Here is a 13,346-nt window from a genome sequence, read left to right on the forward strand (position 1 = left end):
TATAAGTAAGTTTAATAATGAGTAAGAAAATAGAAATGAAATTAAGCTATTATGAACAACATAGTGAACGCCTTGTCATATCCAAGACAGACACGGAAGCCCACACAAATCCCTGTATTACTAGTCTATACGTCAACTAGCTCTGCAGATGATGAAGACATCGAAGAACTGTACGATGAGATAAAAGAAATTATACAGATATTTAAGGAAGAAGAAAATTTAATTGTGACAGGGAACTGGAATTCGATAGAAGGAAAAGGAAGAGGAGGAAAAATTGTAGGTGAGCACGGATTGCGGGAAAGAAGTGAAAGAATATGCCTCCTGGTAGGATTTTGCAGAGAGCACAGATTAATCATCGCGAACACTTGGTTTAAGAGTCATCAAAGAAGCCGGTATACATGGAAGAGAACTGGAAACACTGAAAAGCCTCTGGCTGACATATAATGGTAAGATCGAGATTTCTGAACCCGATTTTAAATTGTAAGGCACTTCTGGGACATGCGTGGACGCTGACAACTAATTATTGGTTGTGAACAGAATATTAAAACTAAAGAAATTGCAGGAAGGTAGGAAATTAAGGTGATGGAACCTAGATAAGTTGAAAGAACCAGTAGTTGTTGCAAGTTTCAGAGGGACGACTGGTCAACTACTGAATAAAACAGGGGAAGAACTGCAGCAGACTACGAAGGGATAGCTGTTAGATATGAAAGTGAAGTCAGCTGATGATCAAGTAGGTAAGAAATACTTGTATAACCTGGGAGATATTGAGTGTAATTAATGAAAGAAGAAAATATAAAAATGCAGCAAATGATGGAGGCGAAAGGGAGTACAAATTTTTAAAAAATGAGATTTACAGTAAGTGAAGTAGGAAGGGCTGTAGAACAAATGTACGAATTTAGAAACATATCACAGTGGGAAGGATAGATACTCACTACAGGAAAATTAAAGAGGCCTTTGGAGAAAAGAGAAGCAGCTGCATGAATATCAAGAACTCAGATGGAAAACCAGTCCTAAGCAAAGACGGGAAAGGCGGGAAGAGTGTGTAGATGGTCCATAGAATGGAGATGAACTTGAAGGCAATTCTATAGAAATTGAAGAGAACATAGAGAAGATTAGATGGAAGAAGTGATACTGCGAAAATAGTTTGACAGAGTACTGGAAAACCTAAATCAAAACAAGGGCTTGGGAGTAGACAACATTCCGTTAGAACTACTGATAGCCTTGGGGGAGCCAACCATGAAAAAACTCTAGTGTCTAGTGTTCAAGGTATATGAGACAGGCGAAATACCCTAGGACATCAAGAAGAATGTAATAATTCCAGTTCCAAGGACAGCAGGTACTGACAGGTGTGAATATTAGCGAACTACCAGGTTAATAGCTCATGGTTGATAAATACGAACACTAATTCTTTACAGAAGAACTGAGAAACTGGTAGAAGCCGACCTCAGGTAAGATCAATTTGGACTCTGGAGAAGTGTGGGTGCACGTGAAGCAATATTTGCCCACGGCTTATCTTAAAAGTAAGGTTAAGAAAGATAAATCTACCTTTATAGTATTTGTAGACTTCGAAAAAGCTTTTGACAATGTTCACTTTGAAATTCTGAAAATTAGGAATAAAATAGAGGGAGTGGAAGAATATTTAAAATTTGAACAGAAACCAGACGGCAGTTACACGAAAAAGAAACAGTGATGAAGAAGGGAGTGAGACAGGGCTGTAGCCTAATCCCGATGTTATTCATTCTGTACACTGAGCAAACAGTAAGGAAACCAAAGAAAATTTTGGAGCAGGAATTAAAGTTCAGGGAGAAGAAATAAAAACTTTGAGGTTTCCCGTTGATATTCTATTACTGTCAGAGACGAAAAAGGACTTGAAAATGCATTTGAATGGAATGGACAGTGTCTTCAAAGGTGGATATAAGATGACCATCAAGAAAAACAACCAAAGGTAATGGAATGTAGTCGAATTAGGTCAGGTGATTCTTAGAGAATTAGATTACGAAACGAGACACAGTAGTAGATTAGTTTCATGATTTGTGCAGAAAAATAACGGTGGTCGGAGTAGTGAGGATATAAACTGTTGAGTGTCAATGGTAAGATAAGCGTTTCTGAAGAAGAGAAATTTGTTAACATCGAATATAGATTTAAGTGTTAGGAAGTCTTTTCTAAAAGTATTTATTTGATGTGTAGCATGTATGGAAGTGAAACATGGACAATGAACAGTTTAGACAAGAAGAGAATAGAAGCTTGCGAAATGTGGTGCTATAGAAGATTGATGAAGACTAGAATGGTAGATGAGGTAACTACTGAGTATGTACTGAACAGAATTGGGAAGAAAAGAAAACTGTCGAACAACACGACAAGAAGAATGGATCTGTTGATAGCACTCATTCTGAGACATCAAGGGATCACGAATCTAGCTTTGGACGGTAGCGTGGGGGGTACAAATCGTAGAGGGAGATCAAGAGATGAATACAGTAAGCTGATTCAGAAGGACGTAACTTGCAATAATTATTCGGAGATGAAGAGCCTTGCACAGTGTAGAGTGAGGCATCAAACCAGACTTTTGACTGAAGACTGCCACAACAAATGCTGGAAGGTTAAACGGGGTCTCAAATTAATAATTACTCTCATCTAAACTGTTCTAACACGGCGTGCCGCCCCGGGTGGCCGAGCGGTTCTAGGCGCTACAGTCTGGAAACACGCGACCGCTACGGTAGCAGGTTCGAATCCTGCCTCGGGCATGGATGTGAGGTTGAAGTAGTTCTAAGTTCTAGGGGATTGATGACCTCAGCAGTTAAGTCCCATAGTGCTCAAAGCCATTTGAACCATCTACCACGGCGGCCAAGAGGCACAAGTTCTAGAATATGCGAAAAAATATGTCAGAAAGAAAATGAAATGTTTATGTCTAGCGTCAAAAATTTATTTCCTTCAAACTGAATATTTGTCACATCTAAACTGTTGTATGACACCAGAAAGAATTTTTCGCTCTACAACAGAGCTCATATGAAATATCTGACTCACCAAAACTCTGTGACAAACTGCGCTTCGAAACTGGGGCCTTTGCCTTTCACAGTTTGTCCCTAACAACTTAACTATCCAAGCATGACTCAAGACCCTCCCTCAGTACTTTACTTTCTTCAGTGCCTGATATGGTATCACCAACAAAAATACATAAATACATACACTACTGACCATTAAAATTGCTACACCAAGAAGAAATGCAGATGATACACGGGTATTCATTGGACAAATATATTATACTAAAACTGACATGTGATTAAATTTTCACGCAATTTGGATGCATGGATCCTGAGAAATCAGTACCCAGAACAACCACCTCTGGCAGTAATAACAGCCTTGATACGCCTGGCCATTGAGTCAAACAGAGCTTGGATGGCGTGAACAGGTACAGCTGCCCATGCAGCTTCAACACTATACTACAGTGCATCAAGAGTAGAGACTGGTGTATTGTGATGAGCCAGTTGCTCGGCCACCATTGACCAGACGTTTTCAGTTGGTGAGAGATCATGAGAATGTTCTGGCCAGGGCAGCAGTCGAACATTTTCTGTACCCAGAAAGGCGCGTTCATGACCTGTAACATGCGGTCGTGAATTATCCTGCTGAAATGTAGGGTTTCGCAGCGATCGAATAAAGGGTTGAGCCACGGGTCGTAACACATAAATGAAACGTCCACTGTTCAAAGTGCCGACAATGCGAACAAGAGGTGATCGAGACGTCTAACCAATGGGACCCAATACCATCACGCCATGTGATACGCCAGTGTGGCGATGACGAATACAGGCTTGCAATGTGCGTTCACCGCGATGTCGACAAACACGGATGCGACCATCTTGATGCTGTAAACAGAACCTGGATTCATCCGAAAAAATGATGTTTTACCATTCGTGCACCCAGGTTCGTCGTTGAGTAAACCATCGCAGGCACTCCTGTCTGTGATGCAGCGTCAAGGTTAACCGCAGCCATGGTCTCCGAGCTGATAGTCCACGATGCTGCAAACGTCGTCGAACTGTTCGTGCAGATGGTTGTTGTCTTGCAAACGTCCCCATCTGTTGACTCAGGTATCGAGACGTGGCTGCACGATCCGTTACAGCCATGCGGATGAGATGCCTGTCATCTCGACTCCTAGTGATACGAGGCCGTTGGGATCCAGCACGGCGTTCCGTATTACCCTCCTGAACTCACCGATTCCACATTCTGCTGACAGTCATTGGATCTCGACCAACGCGAGCAGCAATGTCGCGATACGATAAACTGCAATTGCGATAGGCTACAATCCGCCCTTTATCAGTCGGAAACACGATGGTACGCATTTCTCCTCCTTACACGAGGCATCACAACAACGTTTCTCCAGGTAACGCCGATCAACTGCTGTTTGTGTACGAGAAATGGGTTGGAAACTTTCCTCATGTCATTACGTTGTAGGTGTCGCCACCGGCGCCAACCTTGTGTGAATGCTCTGAAAAGCTAATCATTTGCATATCACAGCATCTTCTTCCTGTCAGTTAAATTTCGGGTTTGTAGCAAGTCGTGGTGTAGCAATTTTAATGGCCAGTAGTGTATATATAAAGTAACTAATTTCATAAAATGGAAGAAACATGGATTATACACAGTGGTACTGGAAAAGAGCTGACTACGCTCTCATGATAGTACAGAAAAAATGTTGAAAAAGGTATCCCGTTACCTTCTGTTCGTTATAAAACTCAATTAAAATTACCATTAATTTATTTTTGCATTAAAATGTACTAATGGGCCAACACCTTTTTGTCACCTGCTTAATAGAGTGTTGGCCCCCCTTTACAACACAATACAGCAGCGACCTATCTGTCATGGAGCCGACAAGTTTTTGGAAAGTTTCCACATATCTATGCACACTTCACGCAATTTCCTTAAATCACGCGCCAGCGTTTTGTTGGCGCAATCCAGGTGGCCACTACCGTGCCAGAAGCACTGAATTTGTCTAATATCAGGAGAATTTGGTGGCAAAGACACCAACATGAGCTCACTATAGTCCACATGAAACCACTGCTCCACGACGCTAATCACGTTACAAGGATACGTTTCTCCAGCAGGATGTTATCGCCATCGGAGAAGTTATCAAGCATGAAAGGATGTAGGTATTTCACAATAATGATCAGGTATTGTAGAGCTGCCACCGCAACGATTTCGAGCTCACTGCAACCCTAACAGCTAAATCGAGCTTTCAGCGGAGCTCGGTGGCTACGAACTTGGACTGGTGCACTTAAAAAATCCATCAGAAATATTTCAAGCCTTGGAAACCCTCCCAAGTCTACTGCTCGTGATGTGACTGTAAACTGGAAACGCGGAGAAGAGGCACAGGTAAACCAAGACCTTGCAAACCTCATGTACTGACGGACAGGAAACGACTAGAATTCTGGGGAATGGTCGTGAAAATCGCACGAAATCAGAGGAAGGAATAAATTGTGAGTTCCAAAGTGCTGCCATCCGTCCAGCAGCCACTGAAAAGCTACACGTATCTGTAGTCGCTGCTAAGCTACACTTGATTTGGTGTAAGGGACGGCGGCACTGTACAGTGGGGACCAATGACCCGCTGTTTGGTTCCCAATCAACTCCCCCCTCCCCCCCCCCCTCCCCGAAACAGCCAACCAACCAACTCCACAATGTATGACTGGAAAGGAGTGATTTGGAATGAAACATACTATACCCAATAGCGACCCCATTGATAGCATGGATACTGTGAATGCCTAGAGAGCTTTACCTGCCACCATGTGTAGTACAGCAGCGACCTGCAGAGGTGGTTTTAGGGTACTAGTTGTTTTTCGTGGTTTTCATGTGGTTCCCTTATCGTAGGATAAGTACACATTTTCACTATTGTGTATGTGTACAGTGGAGGAAGACTTCGGAGACGACTATTGGTTGTATCGCCGTGACAATGCACCCTGTTATAAAGCATCATCAGTGAGACTATGGTTTGTGGGCAGTAACGTTCCTGAAAAGGAATAGCCTGCCAAGAGGCCCCATGTGAACGGAATGGAGCACCTTTGGGATGAGTCAGAACGTCGACTTCTTTCGAGACTCCAGTGTCCCACATCAGTACCTTCTTTGGTGCCAGCACTTGAGGAGGAATTGCTTGCCATTCCTCCACAGACACTCGGCCACCTCATTAAATGTGCTACTAGCTGAATTCAACTCGTTATAAAAGCTAATGGTGGTCACACCTCATATTAATGACCACTAATAGGGGTCTGGATACTTTTTGATCGTATAGTGTGTTCGCAAATCCTACTTAAAATTTTTTCGGCTTTTCATTATATCAACAGTCAAGTCTCAAAGAAAGTAAAGATTTTATTGCACTGTGCCAATATCATTTGCTTGCGACTTACCTTAGATAGAGTTCTAACTTTATGAAAAGATTGTTTCAACACAGAGCTATATGTCAGTGGTAAAAATTACGTATTCAGGAAATTAACCAGCAAAACGTAGTGAGCCAAACTCCCAGTTGTTAAAACTACAACTTCAGGAACGTACAACTGCACTGGCGAGTTTTCTTGCTCAGTTCGGTACAAAACTGCACGGTCCAAACATGTCGACAGTGGCCTAAATGAAAGTTGGGAATTAACAACTGGCTTCCTACAGCCGTGTTAAACGGAGAAACTTTAATACCTAGCTGTCATTGGACTTCCAGCTACAAACAAGGGAAGCGGTAGCGTACAAAGAGAGAGAGCCAAACTAGTATTCACTTCCACACAACAGGTGCTGCATGGCATATAACTAACCGCTTCACCACTGAAGCCTGCGTAAATTCAGTCTGAGTTACTGTGGATGTCGAGAAACATGCCACTTCTTGACTAGAGAGGTGGATAAAATCCAAAGAAACCGATGAGACCCCACAATCCGAAGAGTTCGCTGCTGGATACAAGTAGAGTTATTGGACCAATTGTGTATCTCTTAACCGACTTAGGACTGGGATTGATCGACGAATCTAAATTCTGTACAGCTGGGATTTCCTTTTCAGAGCCTCGCGAATGTGGCGCGACAATGGAAATTACGCACGTGATGTTCTGCCCAGACGTCCTGCGCGGTGTTCCGGGCAGGAGCTTACATCAACGCAATACGGTGAGCTGTGGGGACTTTGGTTCATTTATTACTCTTCGGTTAATTGTGGGATAAGAAGAGCAAAGTAGTTGCAATTTCTACTATGGTAATTAATAATAAGTATTTTGTTGTGTATGAACTGTGAAAGAGCACATTAGCGTATTCTCTGTACGTACCTCTACTGAAAGATGTCCACACAGATAGTCCAAGCAAGAGCAGGGGACAGCAAGTTTGCTGTCGGTTATATCTATGCGTATCTACAGAAGACGTAGTTGAAGTCGTAAAGATCTAAGGCCACTGGAAACTCTTCGAAACAAATCATAAAATGAAAGCCCAAAATACCGCCAAATCTGTCTCTGTTTATTATCCACGGGATTTCGTCTAATTAACAAGAGACACACCAGTCAATAAATTTGATATTTATGCTTTAATTCTGATACAACAATACCAATATTGCTACTGGAGTAAGAGAAGAAAGAAACATCAGTAGAGCAGTAAAAGCGCTATGAAGATATACTTTATTCGTTCGGTTATCAACTGTTAACAAAAGCATTATTAATTGAGATTTATTTTCTCCATTGAGATTTACTACCATTAACAAATGGCGGAGTATTGGCCAATAAATGTTCATAACTGCTGTAAGAGTTGTTCTCCAAAATGACCAGCGATGTATGTTATCACTGTGGGAACAGGTGGCGCTTTTCGCGCTTAATGCGTTAATTGGCGAGTGGCTATTAAACATGCCTGACAACACGCTCTTCATTTCATGCATATCGTATGCGTTTGTGGCTGTTTCTGGAAAAATTTCACTTAGAATCAGAAAAAACCTGCGGAGGTAATTACAGTTTTTTCGTATGTTTAAATGCCAGTAGTGGATCTCACATTAGTCCGTGTAAGTTCCTCTACCTCACATATGCATACAAAAACTACACAGCACATTTAGTGGCTTTCACACACTTCCGGTAAGAATCAGCTATACTATGAAAACTATTAGTAATGATATGCAATGATCATATATCAATAGGTGACATACGTAGAGGCTTTAGAAAGTGAGTCAGTATATCATCCCAGGCTACGACAACTGCACAATAAGGGTGATGCATTTTCTGAAGTGTGTGCCTGTTGGGGGTTTCTCCTGCAGACACAGTTCTGCTGCGATATGCTTATCATGTACAACACAGTATGCGACTGAAATGGCGTGGCAGCTGGAAAAGTATTCCGAAGTTGAAATACGTGGGACAGTACGATTATTGTCTGCAAAGCGTCTAAATTGCGTAGAGATGGTGGGTTTGTCCAAGGTTGCACAAACGTCGGTGAAGCCGATCTGGAAGAAATAAAGATCTTGCACCATGTGAGTTCTATCTTTCTGACAACCTGAAAGAAAAGCTGGGGGAAACAAAATTTCCAACTATGGGGACACTGACGCAGCAGATCTCGAATGTCTCGAATGGTTCCGTGACAAAGGGGCGGACTTCTGTCGTCCCAGAATTGAACGATCGGTAGAATGTTGCGACGTTTGTGTGCAGAGACTTGGTGACTATGTTGAAAAATAGTGTCATGTAACTGTGTAAGTTTGAAGTGTATTACAGCACTCATTAAAAGTTACTTGCTCTGCCATAATAATGTGGAAATAAACTTTTGAAGCCCGTTAGCACAATCCTGCCTAAAGACAATGTGTTCTTACACTTTGTTATATACTGTGCTAAAGAGTTGGTGTTGTGTGCTGCCCAGAAAATGTGATATTTATTACAGTTTCCATTAGTCATCACAATAACACAGCAGGACTCATATCTTTACCACGTGGTTCAAACAATCATTAAGCGTTTACGATACATGATTTAGAAACGCTATGAACAAGTAATTAAATCACAGTCTAACTTCATTTTAACAGTACCGTATGATTTTATTGTAAAAGAAACGGGCTGAGGACACTAATGATCTCTAAAAATGGAATCATACACACTGTTTTCTTTTTCAACACATGCTGAAATTAGCAAAGACAGGAGACATACACTTGAGGCGGTGGAGGCACATAGACGCATACATAAAGAGAGTTGTTTTCGACTGCATAAAGAAGACACACCACTGCCCAATGGAGATTACCTGGCACGCATTTGTCTCAAGTATGACGTGTATTCTCACACTTGTCTGTCAGGCTGTCACTAATGCGAGTAGAGGGCAGAATGTAAAGAAGCTGGATTGTTCCTTGCATAGTTTCAAACGGAACTCATTCAACTGTGTAGATACTGAAAACACAGGAGAGGTGCACAGCAATCACATACTCGTACGTACATGAGCACATGACCCGAAGAAAAGCACTCCGTGCGTTGCACTTCACAGTGGTTTGCAGAGTACTGATGCAGAAGTACAGTCTCGCCCTGAAGGAAACCCGACTGACTCTTCGTTCGTTTAGCAGTTTTCTGCCGGTGAATGGATACCCTTGAGATACCCTTCCTTTTAGCCTAATACATACAAAAGAACTGCATGGAACAGAAAATGGATGGCATTGTCCTACGTCCAAAATCACTGCATCACTACATGCGGTATCTTACTTATTTTACGTTTTCTTGCTACAAATTATCCGCATAAATTATCCCTGCTATCACAACAAGGAATCCGTCATAGCTCACAGTGAATGATATCTCCATTAAGGGGTACGTTGCAAACAAGCATATCCAAATATCAACGTAAGCTGCGTGTGGTACACTCTACTCTTGACTGACTGTAGTCTAGCTGAGAGAGGAAAGTTACTCTCTCACCTATTTTTCATAAAGATTTTGTTACAACGTTATGCATCTTGCGCGAGACTCTAGTAAGTTAACGACCTGAGCATGCACTGATGGAGCCTGGTAGGGCACTAAAGGCATGAGGTATTTTTATGGTTCTTAATTCATAGAAACGGCATCTTGGGAGTTGAAAGCAAGTGACGGCAACCCCTTCCCTCAGTAAATCTTGCCCGGTAGGCCCACAGCGCACAGGGCAGACAGAGCACCCCTAGTTGAGACAGGTCTCCAGCAGGACAATGCCACTATACCTACATTGGCGCCAGCTGCAGGCCGGGCTGGTGGCGACGGACTGATGGACGCGTCTACACAGTGGAGTCGCAAGCCTGGCATTGTGTGCAGCACTATGCCTACCAAAAATTCACAAGTTTTCGTGTTCGCCGATACTGCATACAGGCCTGTCTCCCACTTCCATCGGCCGCCTCGGTCGTAAAAGAAACTCTGGCGTCTGAAAACTGTTTAGAGACAGCTTCTTTATTACAACTCGTACCTAGGACTAACATCCTCCAAGGCACAGGCAATTTAGATAAAAATCTTTAAGATTGTATCTGTTCGCTTGTTGCTGTGGGAAGCGACGTGACTTCGGAGAAAAACATCTTCTCCCACCGTAGCCAGTAGCCAGTAGCCAGTAATTGGCGGTTTCTTTTTTTTCCAGAGATACAAGTTTCTTAACTCTTCCGCTGGTTCGACATGAGTTTGTGCTGTCATGTAGGAGGGCAGATTTAGAGCCTCTAAAGCCCTACGATTGGCTCTAGACGGGCTGAAGGCGGTGTCGTTCGTGCCATTTCGGAAAAACGGATTTTTTTTTTCTATGGGAGAGATGCGAGGCATTCAGGTTCTGGACTTCTTCCTGACATCAATTTCTGGTCGAAGCTCTGGCATGTGTGGTTGATACTTGGGATCTGTCCTAAGACTGACTTCACTTGCAAGTAGTTTAGACTGGGGAGCCCGTGGTAAAGTTCTTACTGTACCGTCAGTGTGACTTTCAACGTCTAGGACTACTTGTTGGCCGAGGACACACTTATTCGTTTTTGGTTTACCAGTCTTAACGTTTGGTATCATTGTGCGCTCTGTCGTGTAAGTGAGCCAAATTGGTCCTTGGTACGTGTGTCACACACTGAAATCTACCATGAATTCAGGGCTCTGGTAGAGAGTAAATTGCGATCCATCTACCTGATTGCTAGACCGTCAGATTTTGCATTTCTTTCTTGGCCGCGATCGATTCACAAGTGCGGCCTTATGCCTCGCCCCCGCCACACACATTTCGCCAGCTGCAAGTTACATAGCTGCACGTAGCAAGCAGGGTAACAGACTGATGCTCCGGCCAACCGCAACTTGCTCTCAGCTACACCGATATAAACTTATGTAGATTTGAACAGTCAAAGTCTTCTCAGCGTCAGATTAATTCAGATTGCGTTATCCACCTTTCTTAGGGCCAGAGTACTTGACTCACTTTTGCCTCCAGGATCCTTGTCCATTGTGGTCTTAAACCACGTGCAAGTTGTTTACGATATTCTGTCATAGCGTATGGTGCATAAATTATATCAGTCTTTGATTTTTGGTAAAATAAATTTTGTCAGTAAACTAGATTTTGCATACATTGTCACTCATTTGTATATAGCCCCCAAACAGGATAACTTTCATCGTGGCGTCCCATAACAGGAGATCTGCCAGGGTTACTTTCATGGCGACCGAATGACTCTCAATATAATGAGTCCCCTGCTATCATACCAACGACTCTACGGGGAGGCAGATGAGCTAGTAATGGATATGACACTCTCTTGCCCTTGCAAAGAGAAACTTCACCGAAAGGCGGATGAATCACCAGTAGTCAACGGCATAGATAGTTCCAAAAGAAGGACCAGGCGTTAAGTTCTATCTTGGCGATTATGGTGGATGAAGACTACAGTGAATAGGAATCCTTCAACTTTTCTGCAACTGCTTGTCACTGAAGATGGATTCAGTATCACCAAGAAAGGTGCATTTGTAGAAATGTCTCACCCTGTAAGAAGTCTCTCTCTCTCTCTCTCTCTCTCTCTCACACACACACACACACACATACACACACACTCATTGGTCGTCCAACAGCTTAGTAACTCACTTACAGAAGTTCTGCGCTGACTAAAATATTTCGATGGGGGCGGGACTGCCATGTTAGAAGCCTCCAACAATAGATTGGTCCGTGTGTGGTAGGTATGTGATCTGCGGTCTTGGTTAGAGATGTAGCAGAAGAGTAATTCGGCTGCTGCATCTATGACTGAGCATTCCTATTGGAGTCCTATCTGCTCATCTCAGGTGGGAAACGGCCAGGTAAGGTACCTTAATAGTGGTCACACACTTTTCAGTACTGAATGAATAGACGCATCCGGCTGTATCAACCATCACCTCAGTGCAGTCTGACACATAAGGTATTATATTTTGGGACTTGGAATGTTAGAACACTAATAGCAAACCTGGTAAATAGGAGACCCAGGAGTAGCTATTGTGAGCGGCGTGTTAAATAGATGTAATACTGATGTAGAAGAGCTTCATGAGATCTGGCTTCTTGATGATTGCCAATTGAATGAACTATGTATAGGATACAGCTGGAAGGGGAAACCTACCCCTGAGCAACAAATATAGAGATTGCGCTTTGCTATCAAAAATTGGTTTGTCAGGAACCTGTTAGAGCTTGCAACTGAGCATAGCGAATATCTTGTGACGTTAAGACTTCTACATAATTTGAGACGACAAGCCACAGTGATAAATTCATATGCCCACAGTCTAGATTATGATGATTATGTAGCAGAACGAGTGGCCGTCAGAGCAAACCTTGGCTCCCCATCAACAATGGATGATGCTAAGTTTATTGTCAACAAAGCAAAGCAGCAGAAGGACACTGGCCCTGATAGTAAACCAATGGACGCTTACAAAATAAGTGCTGAGCAACTCGCAAGACACTTGCAGGAACTCATTCTTAAGACCTGGAACACAGAAGAAGTGGCTCCTGATTTCAAAAATAGTCTGGTGGTTCCCATTTTCAAGAAAGCAGATCGCACAAAATCCAAATATTACCGCGGAACATCGTTGCTGTCTGGTTTGTGAAAGCTGATTACTCGAATTCTCGAAAATGGTGCTACCCCTTTAGTGGAGGAATTACTAAATGAGAGCAAGTGCGGCCTTAGGCGTCTCAAGAGGAATCATATATTCGATATTCACAACTCATCAGCTTCAGGAACATTCTAGGGAGCGAAATAGACCTCTTCACATATCTTTCATTAATCTCACCAAGGTACTTCACTCCAGAAATTGTGAAGCATTACGGAAGATTTTAGCTCCGTAACGGTTTTACACAGAAGTTTATTGTCATCTTGTAATTGCTGTACACATATACGACAGCAAATGTCATTGGCAGCGGCTCCTGTTGGGGAGCCATCACATACCATTACCGACATTAAGGAAGGGTGTGTGATTGCTCGCTCGTTATTT

The sequence above is a fragment of the Schistocerca piceifrons genome, chromosome 7 (assembly GCF_021461385.2).
Source record: "Schistocerca piceifrons isolate TAMUIC-IGC-003096 chromosome 7, iqSchPice1.1, whole genome shotgun sequence".
Taxonomy (NCBI): Eukaryota; Metazoa; Arthropoda; class Insecta; order Orthoptera; family Acrididae; genus Schistocerca; species Schistocerca piceifrons.